Genomic DNA, 17560 nt, shown 5'->3' with positions numbered 1-17560 from the left:
GTTGCCTGATTAGGAGCGCCTTTTACGCATCTGGCAAAAATTGGAAGGAAATGGTAAATTAATGGACCATCAGAAATCATATCCAATAATACAAACTGTCATGGTCGATCAGTTCAATCTCTTGGATCTTTGTTGTTTTTGTATTTATTTACTTATGGCCCCCAATAGTGCTCTCGCGTTGGTTTTTGTACAATTTTTAAAGTAAATTATGATATGTAAATGTATAAAAATAGGAAGACAATATTAATAACATAGCAAGTTCGCAAATTAGTATTGTAGAATGTTAGTAAAACAAAATAGGAATAAAATATAAGTGAAACACTAGATTTTACAGGCTTGCTCTACACTCATTGTTGTTGTTATTGGTCATGTGTACACTTATACAAAGGTATCTGTAGAAGGATAAGAGTGAAATTTGGTGCATATGTACACAATCTGTAGATTATTGATTTTTTTGTACATGTAGGACCTTGTTTTTGTTAATTTCATGTTCATAAATTGATAAAATGTCAATCAAAAACAACATTAATTTTCAAAATACTTTTGCCCCCCAAACAACATTCAAAATTAGTTAATTTTTTAAACTAATGACCTTCCATTGACACGCAATTCATTTAAAATGGAATTTCAAGGCGAGGCATACCGCGTAGCCCAGTCCAAACAGATTGGACGTTTACCGCCGTCAATAGCGGGCCTCGAGTTCAATTTGTGGACAGACCGAAAGCTCCTTTCGGACCACTCTGAGGCGAGACGATGCGTCAGGCGGGAGGGAGGCTCCGATCCCATCCGGCGTGTCCACGGGGGCGCTTTTTTCATAAGACGTAATCTGGCCGCTCACAAAGAGTGGCGCAATATTAAAAAAAAAAAAAGAACCCCCTACCCTCCAGCTAATCAAGACCGGAGCAGCCCTCCGACTATTATCTCATCTCGGGGAGGAGACTAAGCCCAACCGCATGCGGCTTCAAACTACAAAAACCTCCACAAAAAAAAAAAATACAAAAATAAATCTCCCTCCCTTAGCTGCTCCGCATGAGATTCATTTTGAGAGGTTAAAGTTCAAACTAGGAAAGTCCACATTTGGTCTATGATTGGTCGTTTTAGCGATCCAGGATTGGATAAAAAAGCGACGCGTTTGCAAACAGGGTTCGATTATTGGTCAAAATGTTTTAGCCGGGTTGGGAAAATTAAAACAAAATACAGTGGTACCTTGACATATGAGCAATTTGAGATACAAGTGCGATTTGAGATGCGAGTACAGTTTGAGATGCGAGTGCAGTTTGAGATACGAGTACAATTTGAGATACGAGTACAATTTGAGATGCGAGTCCAGTTTGAGATGCGAGTACAATTTGAGATACCAGTACAATTTGAGATACCAGTACAATTTTGAGCAAATATATCTCTTGAGATGAGACTTTTTTTTTTTTAAATTAGGTTTTTCTTCCAGGGTATCGTTTTTTTAGGTCAGATTTAGGGATGTATTTTTCAAATTGAAGTATATTTTAAGTGAGGGAGAAACTTAACGCTATGGGTGGGCTTGCAAGCTAAAATTGGAATTTGGAATTGGATTTGCAAACAGACGCGTGTTTCAAAAAGTATGGTTTTAAGTGTTATGAAGCTACGATCCAGCTTTCAAAGTAAGATTTTAAGACTGGGCTGGATTAAGGGTTCACATGAGGGTGTGGAGCATGTTTGGAAGTACGTTTCGTTCCTTTCGCAGGAACTTCTTTGATTCCATTTGAGCGTCACGGGGGAAACAACGCACTCGTTCCCTAGGCAACGCCACTTGGGTCTTCCAGTCCAAAATTCCTACTTTTGCTCCTAAACACGTCTACTTGGAGAAAATCCTGCCACTTGTCGTTCCAACGTCGACTCAAATCCAAGTCCGAACGAGGCCAAGCCAACACATCATTTACTTGAGAGAAGAAAAGCCCCTCCGACAACTTCAATCGTCAACGTTAGCTTAACATGTGGACCTCGCGATGATCTAACGTACGTCACTCCTCCTCGAGACTGGACGTCTCGGACTCATGTAATGATCCGTGAACATAGTCAACCAGACACGTGGTTAGCGGAAAGCCCCCGTTGGTGGCGCTAAACTGAGGCCAGAAGGGGCAGGTGGAGCTAGGTCAAAGTGGCGGCCCGGGGGCCAAATCTGGCCCGCCGCATCATTTTCTGTGGCCTAGGAAAGTCAATGATGAATGCCGACTTTCTGTTTTAGGATCAAATTCAAATGAAGAGTATAGATGTATATTGCATTTCATGATTTTCCCCTTTTGAATCAATCATTGTCATTTATTAATCCATTTTTCTGTTTTTTTAGTTCAAAAATCATTTTGTAAAATCTAAAAATATATTTAAAAAAACTAAAATAAACATTGTTTTAGATCTATAAAAAAACGGAACATTCAGGGCTTTTATTCCAGTTCTTTTAATCCATTTATAAAAATAAAAAAAATCTAAATATTCTATCTAAATTGGGCCCGCCCACATGAAACTGAGTTGACGATAAAGCGGCCTAGAGCTAGGCGCTAAATGTCGAATTTCCAATTTGCTAACTTTAGCACTTAGCCTTTAAAATTTGATTTGCCATTGAAAGATGAATGCAAGTTGGCCCCACTGACATATGTCATCTGTCTTTTGTCCAATTCCAGATGCTATCAAGTTGGCAGGACGTGGATTCCACCAGGATTTCTCCAGGATTTCCCCAGCCAGGTAATTTCCACCTCTTTCCATGCCCTCTTCTTATATAAACTCAAATCTGTCGATGTAAACAAGCTCCCTCGCGATGGTACCGATAGTGCTCGGCGACGCAATCGTATCACTCGGGATCGCCGTGCAGGTATGACGGCGAGGCCCCCCCGCGGCGCCGTTGACCTCGAAAGCCCCCCTTAAGACCCCTGCGTACGTGCAACTATGGCTCGGCATGTTTTTGCTTTTGCGCTAGCGGGAAATAATGCCTCGAGATAGGGGCCGTTCACGGCCCCCCCGGCGAACGTTCGCCGGCATTCCGAGGTCGTGAGGCAGGTTGGGACGCGGCCCTGGCGTCCCTCCAAAGCGCTGAGGCGTCGAGGACGAGGGGAAACCCAAACGTTAAGGGCCTAAAGATGCCCTTTTCTAAATAAAAATAAGCATAAAATCATTTCAAATTAATTCCAAGTGAAAATAAAAACAGATTTTATTTTTTTAAAGCCATATTGCTCTGACCTACTGATGAATGTAATCATTTTTTGTTCCAAAAATGATGTAATTCTTTTTGAAGAAATGACAATAGGCTTCTGTTTTGGAATTGGTGTCCACACTGCGGCACGCGGGCTAATTGCGATCCGTTGCCATGCTTTGATTGGGCCGGAGCAATATATGTGAGATTTAAACGATGCTGTTGCCAAGCCGCTAATTATTCCCAATTTTTTTTTTTAAAAAAGCGGGTTATTGTTTGCGTCCATACGGAATCTTGACGGACAAAATGTCTCCGCACGACCAATCGCATTTGCCAGGCCCCGTTTTGAAAAGCAAAAACAAAAAAAGGAAAAGAAAATAGCGTGGATTGGTTTGATGTTTTGAAAGTTGAGCCTCGTGACATCTCGCCGGCGCCCCCAAAAACATTAGCATGCCCACAATGCACTTCCCCCAGCAGCGTGGCCCTCTTTTTTCTTTTTTCCGCCCCCTCTCGGGTGACCTCTCAATTCAGCGCTCTTCTTTAGTCCTCAATGGAGCGGCTCAACAAAAGCTGACATCATTTTCTCAGGCTTCCATTGGGCCCCGCCGTGCCTGGCAATGACATCATGCGACCCGCCCCCGTCGCCCCGCCCCCTCTCTCGGATGCTGCGTCGCCACGACGACGGGCCCCGGGTAACCGGGCCGACCGGGGGCGGGCGCTCTTATTAGAGCCGTAATGAGCTCGGGCCGCCGCGTCTTTTGTGCGCCCGCTAAACAATCGTGGGACGTGATAGAGTGAGAGCAAACGAAGGGGGAGGAGCTAATGCAATGTCATCCCCGTGCCCCCGTCGCCCCAACTTTCTACCCAACAAAATGTTGTGTCGTACTTCAAAACGTAGTGGATGCTTTAATAAGGTTAGCGTTTAAATGGGCGTGTAGGCATCATTTTTTTTAGCGTGCTAATCTTGGCCACACACCCCGGGAGATGATTGAGGTGGAGCTAAAAGTGGTTGTTTTTCATTGATAGGTTGGGCAATGGCTTAAAAAATATTATTGTATTATCTATTTATTTCAATGTTCGTGGTGCAGAAAAAATTTGGGGTGCAAACAAAGGACATTTTAATGTATCCAGTAAAAATATATTATATTTTTAGAAATTTTTGTAAAACTTAAGTAAAACGCGCAAGCTAAAAAATGTCCTGAATTTCTATCAACAAAATTCCTATGACCTGTCATCATTCCAGTCAACCGCCATTGACACTGATAGATTTTTTTTGAAGAAAATGACAGGGCTTGAGGTTGGTAAATTCGGGTGTTTGAATTTGGGATGAGAAATTTTGGGATGGAGGTAATCCACTTGTCTATGTGTATGAGTAGTGTGGCAAAAGCATCCTTCCATCCGGGCAAGTGGCCTCTCTCACCCTCTCCATCCCGCTCTTAATCCCCATTGAGAAGTGGGGTTTTTCGGGGGGGGGGTGTTATGGGGTTGGCCGCCGAGACGAAGCTCGCCAAAGGCTGGGCTGACATCCATGGGAAATGCGCCGATCCATTCAGCGCTAATTACGGGCATCAATGCAGAGAGGCAGTGTCAAGGCGTTGGGATGGGGCAAGGGGGTGTGGGAGAGTTTGGGAAGAGCGCTATGGGATAGGATGGGGAGGGAGGGGGTCGCCGACCGACCAGAGATGCGTCGGGACAAATTGCCAAGGTGGGGACCAATCGCTCGAGTGGCTAGCGGCTTGACCTTCAGACAAATATTTGGATTTAGATGGACGTTTCCGTTCAAGAGGGGGCTTAGCTCGGAGATGCTTTTTGCTATGGGAAATGTGGGCAACTGCCTAGAGTGCATTAATTCATAGTCTCTTTTTGCAGGTGATGTTTGGTGCATTTTACATTGTTTACATATGTTTTGGTATATTTATACTCTTATTGGGTCAAAATTTGTTATTTTTTCTGCATTTTAGGTAGCTAGCTTAGCATGAAATCCTTTTCCACTATTGTTTATCGCCCGATAGTGCAAAGTTTAACCAAATGTGGCTGTATAGCTAACACGGTGGGTGGTTGGAAGCCCCCCGCCCCCCTCCGCTGTACATCATCCCCCCCGACAGGCCATTTCGCTCCTGGATTCGGAATCCCCGCCGTGAGGCCGTGTCAAACCCCGTCGACATCACCCACGCCGACTTTGAACGTCTGACAAAAAAATCGTGTCTTTCCGGGCCGCGTGTAAAAATTCCGACCCCCCTTTTTTGCAGTCAAAAATATCAGATATTCCGACGGGATGCGGCTTTTTCCAGGCGTGACCTTTAGCGGCTGGCGACGAGGAAGGATTACATTTAAACGACGGCTCGTAAAACTTTTTCAAGGTGTTTTTTTTTTTCCCCCATCACTTAACCCGGGCGTTATTTTTTCGTCTGGGGGGGTCAACGCCGGGTCAAGCCGGCGGGCGCTTCTTCTTCTTCCGACGTCTGGGGACGTGTCATTACGCTTCTGATGAATTTAGACGCGGGGTGTTAAGATGTCGGTTGTAAAAAAAGAAAAATATGTGTTAAAAATAACAGCAAACTATGCAGATGGGAGGAAAAAAGTGGACACTGTGTTGAAGGGATGTGGTCTAAAAAATGTTTTATTTAAAGTTGGACTATTAGCTCATTGAGTACTTTACCGAATTCAGTAAATTGGATTTTTATGAGCTATAATGCATCAAATAAACTCGAAAAATCGTGCCCTAATATGCCTTTATTTTGAAGTTAGACCAAGTTAGACCGTTGTACTTGTGACGATGATAAATAAAGTTTTTCACTTCTAAGCCAATGGGGTTGCTGCTGAAACGGGAAGCACCTGATTGTAATCGATTGATTACATTGCCAAGATAGCACATTTGTGGAAAACTTTTGTCCTTAGAGATCGGAACGATAAACCTTTGATAAATACATTGCGCATCCCTAACAAATAAGAAAATGTAGCGATCGGTAAGTCGCTTATTATGTTAGCATGATCCATACATTTTGCTGATGATTAAAGCGTTTTCTGATAGAAGCGTTTATCAAACTTTGCAAGCACGCATGTTTATATTATTGATCGATCGATCGCTCGGGGCAGCCAAGTACTCTGTGTTTTTTGGGCTGGTAATTATGTTTTGATGGCGTAACGTTTTGATGATGGGATGCAAAATCAATGAAGACGATCGTAATCGCTTCGTTTGTTTTGTTTTCTTGCCATGGGGGCAGCCATTTTATGACGCATTTCCGCTTTCTGCGCAGAATGGCTCAGGATGAAAACTTTATTGATAGAGGGAAATATTTGATTATAAAAATATAATACATATTTGTTTTGTTACAGTTGCCCCCATTTTGAAACGAATATTAGAATGATATCTCTACATTATTTATTTTATGGCACAATTTGAGTAGTTATGGATTTGAGTGTGTCTTGTTTGTTTACAATTGAATGCACCAATTTAAATGACTCCTGCTTATAATAATATAATTATTAGAACAACATCCAGTCTGTCATTACACTATTCTTACCTAAACAAAGTGATCTTAATTTGTGTAACAAGACAGGAATTTCAAATTTCATGTTTGTGGCTCCATGAATGAAATTGACGATATTTTTTAATTTTTTTTCAGCCATTTGTTTTTGGTCTTTTATGCGGTCAGGGAAAGCAAAGACCTCTCGACCCTTCTTATTTTTACACACCGTGCTTGAATTTCGTCTCCCGACGCTTAGAACTGGCAGCAGGGTGCCGAACAACGAGAGGCCGCGGCTGCCATCGATCACGCTGAAGGGACAAACAAGATGGCGCCGTCGTGCTACATTCGACGCTTGCAAGTTTGTTTTTGGGAGTTAAAAAAAAAAAAACTGACAGTTTACTCTTGACCCCCGAACATGTTTTGGAATGTCAGAAGGAGACGGACTACCCGTACAAACGTGACTGAAATTTGCCCTTTAGGGATGACCCCAGCAGAATTCCTATATAAATTAAGATAATCCAGACCGGTCTTTCGTGTTGCGTTCAAGAACCCACCTGTTCATTGTTCTCACCCTGAGAACCCGCTCAGGCGCCCTTTTACGTGCGATTTTCTTTTATTTGATGGTAAATGTGAGGGAATCCTCCTGAGAGTGGCGATCGGGGAAAAATCCCATCAAGGCGCTTTTCGCAGGAGACCGAAACGTGACACCGATCTCACGGTGGCGCAATCTCCACGTGGTAATTGTCTTTCATTTCAAAAGTAAACAAAACATTTTTTTGATTGGTGTTCAAAATTTAAGTGGCAAACAAAATATTTTTATAGATTTTACAAAATACTTTTTGAACTAAAAACACAGAAAAAATGGATAAATCCAATTGCAGTTATTGATTTTAAAAAGAAATATAATATGCATTTAGAATCATTTGAATTTTATCCTTAAACAGAAATGGCTGACTTTCTCGGGCCGCATGAAATGATGCGGCGGGCCAGATTTGGCCCCCGGGCCGCCACTTTGACACCTTAATTAGACCTCCCATAACTTTTAAGATTTTGATTGACACCGGTTGACAAGGTCTGTTTTTTAACGCTAGCAACGGCCTCCCTCAGAAGAAGCTAACCAACCCCAATTGGCTAAATGAAAATGAAATCTCTTGCGGCTCCGGTCCGGGTGACTGGCGCAGGGTAGCACCCCCCTCGCACCCCCCTCGCACCCCCCTCCATCCCTCCCCCCCGCGCACCAACCACCCACCGCACTCCGCTCCCTGATCTGGCCAACGTGCTCCGGACTTAACTGGGGAAAGCCGGGGATTATCTTGGTTGCACTTCCAGCCCTGCCACCCATGATTCCTGACACGGCCCGCACCTGCCAACTACAGTAATCCCTCCATTATCGCGCTTCATTTAGACCAGACACGACCGCGATAAACTAAAAAAACACAAAGTAGAGTCACCCCTATTTAAAAAAAATAAAAAAATAAATTCAGTGCTGAGTCATAGTAGCAAGTAGAGGACAGGGGCGTGGCTTCTGCTTGCGAATTCCAGCGTGGACTTTGTCTTTTTTATTAATTTACCCCCCCCCAAAAAAATTCCTCTGCGATAGTTTAAGCTTTTTTAATTTTCAACAGCTCAAGGCACCGTTAATTTGCGGTTGTTGTTTGACACACGTCAAAAAGGCCTCCAGATTAGAAAGGGCAAAAAAGTGCGGGTTAGCTTCCCGGCAGCTCACGTTCCGCAGGTTCCGACCGTTGACGCGTGTCTCAGAAATTCCCGGCGACTGGTGATGTCATGCGTCGTGAGCCTCGACAAGGATCTTATCGTTATATTGTTGTTGACAAGACAAATCAAGACTTGGTAATGGGATGACATCAGGTAACCCGCGGTTGACCTGCCACAGCTGCCAGATGACAACATGGTGGAGGGTTTATCTGACGACAAGCGGAACCAATGAATGATTCGATGGTGGTTCTTAAACTTCCAGTTCCCAAAAATCAGACGACTGAAGTTGAAGACTTCATTTCAGAGCCAAATGGAAAGTTTATCAATGATAGTTAGCTTCTAAAGTCACCATTTGAAGGAAATGTAGGTCACCTTTCCGAAACTTCTAGTCTATCCATAAATATGATCATATTCTTGAAAGTGAAGCCTTTAAAAATCTAGAGCATGTGTGTCAAAGTGGTGGCCCTGGGGCCAAATCTGGCCCGCCGCATCATTTTGTGCTAACCCAACTTTAGCACCTCGTCTTAGTTAGCCTTTAAAATGTGATTTCCCATTGAAAGACGAATGGACCCACTGATGAATGTCATCTGTCCTTTTTCCCAATTCCAGATGCTATCAAGTTGGCGGGACGTGGATTCCTCCTGGATTCCTCCAGGATTCCTCCAGGATTCCTCCAGGATTTCTCCAGGATTTCTCCAGGATTTCCCCAGCCAGGTAATTTCCACTTCTCGTCTTCTGTTTCTCATCTCAAAACTCTCAAGTGTAGCCAGATTGACTTAGCACGCTAAAAGAAGTCTGTCTTTAACTGAGAACAGAACAAACAGTCCAACTCCAATTTTCCAACTTGTGGGATGTCCCCCAGTAATCTCTGTCCAAACCTTTTGTTTAACTTTGGTTTGCGCGCCTGAAGTTGGAGCGCGTTTATTCCGGTCCAACGGCCTCTTTTCGTGTACGTACGCTGGTGTGGAATGTTTAACGCGGGAGCGGCCCCGGGGTGATAACGACGCTGGACGTGATTTTTTTAGGACCGTCGTCGTGGAAACGAATGATGTCACCGCGGAACCAGCGCTACCTTTTTTTAAGTGGCAAGACGTTGAAATGGAGACGGAAACGTGGGTGTGTAGCGGGTAGGGAACGGATGGGTCACAGTATGGGACGGCGTCACCTCAAAAATTGCAGACACTGTTTTTTGCAGATGCTTATTTCAGATCTTGATATTTTTATGTGGATTTTTTAGGGTTTACTACCGAACAATCCAAAGCTCAGTTTTAGTTGTTTGCTAGCCTTTCTAAAATGTTGTAATGCTAGCCAGCGCCCACTCAATTGAAATTGTATCTGAGAATAACCTTTCCATTTTTTAAAAACTACTTTACATTCCCTTTTTTAAGCATTTCATCAAATTTTCCTTAGCCACAAATAGTTGATGCACAGGATTGACTTAACTTTGATTCTGAGGGACCCATTTGGCCCACCACCCTTACCTTTGACACCCATGTGATTGGATTACTTTTGTACTTGACAACGCCCCAAAAATCACCCAGATTTTCTGTACTTATTCCCAGATAAATTGATTTTTCAATTGATTCACAATTTTCAACTCCATATTCCAAAATTATGACATTCTATTTTTCTAGATTGGTCGCCAGTCAGTGGCCTGGCCCACGTGTAGAAAGAGCAACTTTGGAGCACTTTAAAGATCCAATCGAAAACTTTTAATGGTGGTCAATCACATGTTGTGATGTGGCTTAAACCCTGACCTCCCTCAAGCCAGTTGAGTTCCGCGCACGTGCGTTCCAAAATCTCCAATCTCCGCTGGTATCGCGGCTCGTACGGCCCTCGATTGTTTGCCCGCGCTCGCTAAGTCCTCTGTTTGAGCCCAGAACAAAAGCCATTGCTCAATGCTCGCGGCCGGCCGGCCAATCAGGCGGAAAATAGCAGATTAGCGTGACCCAGGTTCGCGGGAGCCCAAAGGAAAGGCGCTCCCACCGACGTCCATTTTATTTGGCCTTTCCCGTCCGGCCGGTTTGCCGCTGCGTCCGGGTTAAACATTCGCCAATCGCCCATCAATGCGGGTCATTGTTTGGTTTAAAAGAAGAATATGCCGAGCGCTCGGGAGGCAAACTCTAAAGAATTTGTGGGCAGGTCCTAGAAGAACTGAACCAAGTGGTTAGGGAGATGCGAGTTCACTCCACAACCCCATATAAACAGTAAAAATACAATGGATACACATACTATATACGCCACACCTCTCCTGCTGAGTAAAATATGACATAGCATGAAATTTAATGTAGCGTTGATTGCCACAGATTGAGTTCTACCCGCAAATTGTGTAACCGCAGTCTGTAATCCCGCCTGGCGGGATTCCCAGGCCGTGACACCATCATTACAGAAGCCGCCTCCCTGACCAGGATTGACCCGACTAGACGACCACAAACGGCTGTTTTCATTTTTTTTTCTTCTTGCTTTTCTCCCGTTTGCTCCATTTGGGCTTCCTTGAAGCGTCCCTAACAAAACCGCAAAGCCGAGGTTGCCGTAACTTTCACCGCAGAGCGCTGAGGTCATCCGCTAGTCCGTCCGTGCCCCCGGACTAGCGCTTGGCAGCTAGCATGGGAACCACGTCGGAATACTCGGGTTTTTTTGCACCCCTCGCGCACCTCATCGTCACGAACATGTGGTTTCCGTATCGGGGACGTACGTACGTCACTCGTCGTCCAATCGCTTTGGATCTTCGTCAAAATGGCTTTTTTTTCTCTTTCTTTTGCACGAGAAAAGACGCGGAGGGTTGGCGCGTCACCACCACATTGGCCATCTGTCACGTTTTATGGGTTCGAGCAGCGCTTTTAAACTTTTATTGAGCCGAGATACAAATTTGACATCAGAAAAAACGCTCATAGCAGACCAACAGACGTCAATGTCGCAGGAAAAAATGTATTGCATTTATTATGGATTGGACAGGATGGAAATTGGTCATATCAATATCAATTATTAGTCTTATATTTGTTGTTTTTATTTATTTTTAGGACAGCATTTAATATTTGTCTGATTTGATATCAAGATTTTTTCCCATTTTATGAACATGTTTTGAAAATGTTGCAAAAATCTTAAACTTGTTATCTTGGCACTGTCCCAAAATGGCCGACAATACTGAAAATGGTCTGCTTGCTAATGGTTATGATGTCTTCACTTGATTATTTTATTTCATACAGCAACTTTTGGCTTCAAGGCAAATTTATAAAAAAATCTGCAGGTCTTATTCAGAGTAGGGAGTGCATTATTTTTATTGTTTTATTTTATTAGCACCTATTGGTCGGTTATGCTAGCATTTGGTCATCCGCGTTTCTGGCTATGGACCAATGTTATGCATCAGTACTTGAGTTTAATTGTACACTGGAAGAATTTTTGAGTTGATTGCTTCTAAGAAGGCATACTTTACCTACTTTCCGGTTGTGCAAACCTATAATTAACCCGGTCATAAAATGCCATTGATACTACTAAAAAAATACATTACATAAAAAGGCGTTTCACAAAAAGCCCCCGACCACAACAAAACTAAAATGTATTCCAATATTCATTTCCAACTGTATTCTAATTACATTTTTGTTATATGATAGCCCACTTTTCTTTATTTTAGCACATTCGCCGCCATTAAAAGACGACCATTCGTCACCGTCAGTCCTCAAAATTGAAATCCATAACTGTCAATCATCACTATAAAGTCTTGGAAATAGAAAGCCACTTGAAACATGTTGCGGAGCAGGAACCGTCCGTCGTGACTGGTCGGACCAGTCGCCGACTCCGGGAAATGACGGTCGCGCGACACATTTTTGCCCGCCCATCTTCTCCGACGGGTATCGAACACGCGCACGCACGTGGTAAAGCGTAGGAGGCCCGACGTAGCGGCCCTCTAATCCGTCATTTGCCGTGCAAACCCAGGGCAGGATGATTTATGGCATCCTCCTTCAAAAGCTAGAAGCCAAAAGCATATGCATAAAAGGTCTGGTGTCAAAGGTCACTTTTGCCTAAACGTTTCCTTTCATTTGCTCTCGTTAGTTTTTCTCATGTCTTGTTTTTTTTTACGAGACATTGACACTAATAAGGACACAAGTTGACGGATCAGGCGGTACACAACGTTTCCGGCTGAAGGGTTTTTTTTTGCGGGTGTTACGAAACCTACATAATGTTTCAAATTTTTGCAGATGAATTGAGCAGCCATTTGTAATCCACTCGAGACGTGTTCGACCAAATATGGTCGTGTCCAAATAGCTTTCGGATATTTGGTGCATTATCGAGAGAGATGTGAAATTTATGGTTAAAAAATAATACGGGCATTTTGTTTATGTGGATTTTCAATTTTGGTCAAGGTGGCTAGATTAGATTATATTAGATTAGATTACATTATATTAGATTACATTATATTAGATTACATTATATTAGATTACATTATATTAGATTACAATATATTAGATTACATTAGATTATATTACATTATATTAGATTACATTATATTAGATTACTTTATATTAGATTACATTAGATTAGATTACATTATATTAGATTACATTATATAAGATTACTTTAGATTATATTACATTAGATTACTTCAGATTATATTACTTCAGATTAAATTACTTTAGATTAGATTAGATTACATTAGATTGGATTAGATTAGATTACATTATATTACATTACATTAGATGACATTAGATGACATTAGATGACATCAGTTTACATTAGATTACATTAGATAAGGAACTTTATTTCATCCTGTGTTCAGGAAATTTCTCTTCAAATTTTCTATTCATCGGCCAGTCGTAGCCCAGGATTGAACCGCTGACCCTTGGGTCCCAGATCCATAGATTCCTACTACTGGCAGAATAGCGTGTCACCTTAAATGGGTGCTTTTGGCCTTGGGGAATACCACACCCATTTTCTTTTTCAAAAGTCGCTGGCAAAAGTTATGGATCTTGTCAAACTCAGCCTCGGTGGTTCGGCCCAAAATAAACGCTGGCGCTTTTGTAGCCGCGCGGTGCTCACGAACCTGACGGGGGCCCGTCAGTGGAGCGCCGCTATCGCCATGGCGACGGCCCGCTGTTTTCTTTAATAAGCGGCTGGCGGGTGGATTTACTCGTAAGCTTTGATGACACCTGTCAGGGAGCTTGTTTCTTCTCAGAGAAGAAGAGAAAAAAATCTGACGAGCTCGACGGCCAGTGACGTCTTCGCCAACGGGCGGAAGCGGCGCTAACACGTGGGAGGTCGACCTTAGTGACACCTGAGTCTAAATGTCAGGGGGGCATGGTGACGTTGCGTCAGCGAAACTCTGCGGGAGGCAAATTAGACCAAAAACAAGAGTTTTTCTTCTCATAACTAATGTTCATTACTGTTTATTCCCTTTCAATAAACCACAGGTTTAACCGTTTTTATTTTTTTATTTTTACAGGAACGCTAGGTACATTCTCTCCAGAAGTTCAAGCAAAATTACCCAGAAGGCAAAACAGAAGCTTTGAAAAGACCACCAATCAAAGGTAAGAAGTCATATCCTACTTTATTTTTATTTTTTATTTTTGTCATCAGGTATTTTTTATTACACCCCAAAAAACCACAAGCCATTTTAATTACTCAGAGACAGTTAGGGAATGTAACGATCCAATTAAATGCTATTTTTGTCAAATTCAAACATTTTAAGGCCATTTTAAAGATAAGGCTTATACTCGGATGCGGCTTATATGCAAAAAAATATGACTTGGCCTAAAAAAATGTCTCAAAAAGTCTATGTGGAACTTATTAAAGTTAAAAGATTCAATTTTGGTCTTTGTCTGGTCTTGAGAACGAGACAATTTGAAAAAAAAGATGATGCAAGCGATGACCTTCCGATACGGGCTTAACCTGCTTATAAATAGACAATATGTAAATTTGCGTGCGCATAAGTAGAGCCCCCAAAAAACAAGAGGTTCTTTAACCTTTCACCATTCTGGGAGAGCTAAAATTTATGGTGAGAACACAGCGGCGAGCAAACAAGCCACAAAAAAAAGAAGAGGAGCCCGCTTCATGAATACTAATTTGGGGAGCTATTTAGGCAAAAGGGTTACCACATGGGGGACCACTGCAAAATGCCAACTGGCCAACTGGGATTCTTCTTTCTGACTTTTTTAAACACTTTGAGGTCTGCGTCCATTTCCGGCTCCGTAGACGTGCGTTTCTTCGCATTTTTAAAGGGATTGGCAAGGGTTGCTGTGATTGGCGGCGAATGGAATCAAAGTTTTTTGGGTTGCGCTCTAATTGTGCGACGGGAAATGTATTTATGATGTCTAATCCATCATAGAGAATGATTATTTCTGACTAAGAATGGAACGTGGGTGCAAATTAATGATCTCATATGAAAACATTGTTACAAATTGGTGATAATTATATTCAGATGCTCGCGATATTCCATTTTAATAGATCTAAAACAAAGTTTATTTGTTTATTTTGAACTAAAAACACAGGAAAAATGGATTAAAAAATGAAAATGATTGATTTAAAGGGGGAAAATCAGGAAATTTAATATAAATCTCTACACTTCATTTGAATTCGATCCTAAAATTGAATTGACTTTATATATAATGAATTATAAATGGAATGGCGTTGATAAAATTTTTTGGGTCTTGCCTTATTTTCCAACGCGGATAGAAACAAAAGTAATTTCCCATTTATTATTTTTTTTCAATTGGAACTGTCCTCCTTTATTTTTATCAATTTCCCCAAAAGCTCATTGCCAACCTATTGAAAGTCCTCATATTTTTCCCAGCATGCCGATATAATAATTCTCATATGGGAAAAAAATACATGTGCAAATGAGGTTATATGTAAAAGAGTAGCAGAAAATGTGCTACAAACATGAACCATATGGGATTGTTTTTTCTGCATTTGTTTGTGTGTGGAAGTGCACTTTTCTTACGTGGGTTCATCCGGGAACATCTTCACATCAGGGTAAATTGTAAGGGGGGGGGGGTACCGGAGGAGCTCCGGGGAACTGCTACATGCTATTAAATGAGAAAAAAATAAAAATACTTAGCCCAAAGCCGTCCTAACCAGGAAGTGTCAGTGGGAAATGAGGCTGATTGCTGGTGTAGCACATGTACGCCACCGGGAATGTGACACAATCATCACAAATAACCAACCCCCCCCCCCCCCCCACCCACTATAAGAATGAAAATAAAAAATAAAGAGCATGGCATATAAGTCTTAATAACGCCAATAATAATCGCTTTGCACTCCTGTCTAGACAGGGAACGGTTAAATTGGGTGTTTTGGGGCGCGCCGGCGAGTAAAGTGAGCATTCTATTGAGGTCTTAGTTTGGCTAATCTCTCCCATGTGACAGCACAGCCAGATTTGCTGCCATGGAATGCCACAGGCTGTTGTGCCGGGGGACAAAAAGAGACAGAGGCTTAAGCTGCAGGGGGGCCACACTCCACCGTCCTGGAGCAACACAAAAAAAAATAAAAAAATAAAAAGAGAGATGGAAAGGAGAAGGGGGGGGGGGGCTAGCCCTTTGGAAAAAGAAAATTGAAAAATAAAAGTTCTCAGGGATTCCTGTTTTTCGTTTGGCGTTCTAACCTCACCTGTAAGCCAGGTGGGTTGCTATTGAAAGTCAATTCTGCCCGGCAACAAGTGTGACATCTAAATTAAAAATATATAAATATATGGGGTATTGATGATGGTCAATATCCAATGGCCGCCCAATGGGGCTTGGTTCTTTGGTTTGGGCTGAGTAAATGTGTTTCTTTGTGATCTCAAAAGTGGTTTGTCTCTTTGCCTGGCCGGCGACCAGTCTAGGGTGTAGTCCGCCTTTTGGGATAGAACCCGGGACCCCCCTGACAGGCGAAAACGGTGTCGAAAAAGAATGATAAATGTTTGACGTGCGCTGTAAGCCAATGGCTAGAGCGTCATAACTTCTTGTCGGCCATTTTGCTACAGTGCCAATAGCATTTCACATATACTATTACTTTGAAATATCATGTCAATATGTCAAAGCAATTCTAACCCCAAGTGGGTCCTCAATGCATTCTCCCATGGCTTGCGTGGGTTTTCCCCAAGTATTTGGCATGTAGCAGTCCCCACATCCCAAAAACATGCATGCTAGGCTAGTTGGTTGAACACTCTAAATTGCCTGACCCTAGCTATAGTTGGTTATCCTTTTGTGTACTTGTGCCCCGATTGGCTGGCCGCCAATTCAGTGTGTCCCCCCCCCCCCCCCAATTATCTGCTGGGATAGGCTTCAGCACCCACCGCGAACCTTGGCTCCGAGATCAATGAACGTATCGGTTGGAACGTTTTGGCGTTATCTGCGGTAGATGTCAACTCCCGGGAGGTCGCCATAATGAACTGAACATCCGTCCACTATTCACTGTCGCCATCCCAGTTTAAATAGATTGGACGTCTGGAATTGAATTTATTTGGAAAAGTAGGTGTTATAATTGAAAATCCACATCCCCTTTGAGTGTGTGTGTGCGCATGGACCGCCCCCCCCGGGGGTGCCGCGGTGCGCTACCGTGCGCTCTCCGAGGAATCGTGACGTTTCTCGGAACATCTGGTCTCCAGCCGCCGCCCGGCGATCGCACACAGCGGTCCCACGAGCACGGTGAGGACAAACAAAACAGATCCTTGGGGTCTTGTCAATGTTTTTCCTCTTTTTTTTTTGGCGGAATGTCTGTCTTTCCGTCTGTGTTTCATCTCTAGGGTACGGTGCAGGAACAAATGGAAGCATCTTGGAGATCTTTTTAGCTCCGGGATGGTGTGCTGTTGTTTGTGCATTGTTCGGGAAAATTACAGGTTTTTTTTAGACGGGAGTGATCTGATGATTATTTTTGTTTTTCTGTTTTAGGTTTTATTTCAGGTTTTGCTAGCTCAAACGATCAGAAAAGGCGAAAAGGCTTCTAAAGAACGATGGAAAATAACCTTGGGAGCTAGCCGTTAGCGTGAACGTTTCTATGGTAAGCAAGATACATTTTATACTTTTTCATCAACTTGTAGATGTTAAAAGATAAATATTTTGCGAATGTCATTGTAGCGGGATAAATCTATTAGATTTTGGTCTGGTTTTCTCCAAATTTATCAAATTAAACATCGAACAAACCCAGTTGAGGGTTCAATTCTCCCGAGTAGCACAAAAGCAAAATGGCGTCCACTTCCCGACAGATGGAAGAAGCCCTTTCTCCTTTGGCCCAAGTGGAAAGT

At 42.7% G+C, this 17560-nt stretch overlaps 1 long non-coding RNA gene across 2 annotated transcripts; it reads left to right on the top strand.

Moving 5' to 3' along the window:
• Positions 1 to 2685: 2685 nt before the first annotated feature.
• On the top strand, positions 2686 to 17313 carry LOC144209072 (uncharacterized). Of its 2 annotated transcripts, none has more exons than XR_013328989.1 (4): positions 2686 to 2715; positions 8956 to 9060; positions 13784 to 13868; positions 17208 to 17313. It is a non-coding gene; the product is annotated as an uncharacterized LOC144209072 (long non-coding RNA). The 2 variants fall into 2 exon arrangements; XR_013328988.1 differs by lacking the exon at positions 2686 to 2715 and adding an exon at positions 5975 to 6126.
• Positions 17314 to 17560: the final 247 nt, after the last annotated feature.

Source organism: Stigmatopora nigra, chromosome 15 (genome assembly GCF_051989575.1).
Source record: "Stigmatopora nigra isolate UIUO_SnigA chromosome 15, RoL_Snig_1.1, whole genome shotgun sequence".
Taxonomy (NCBI): Eukaryota; Metazoa; Chordata; class Actinopteri; order Syngnathiformes; family Syngnathidae; genus Stigmatopora; species Stigmatopora nigra.
Note: the sequence above shows the minus strand (reverse complement) of the source record. Positions and strands in the feature narration are given on the sequence as shown.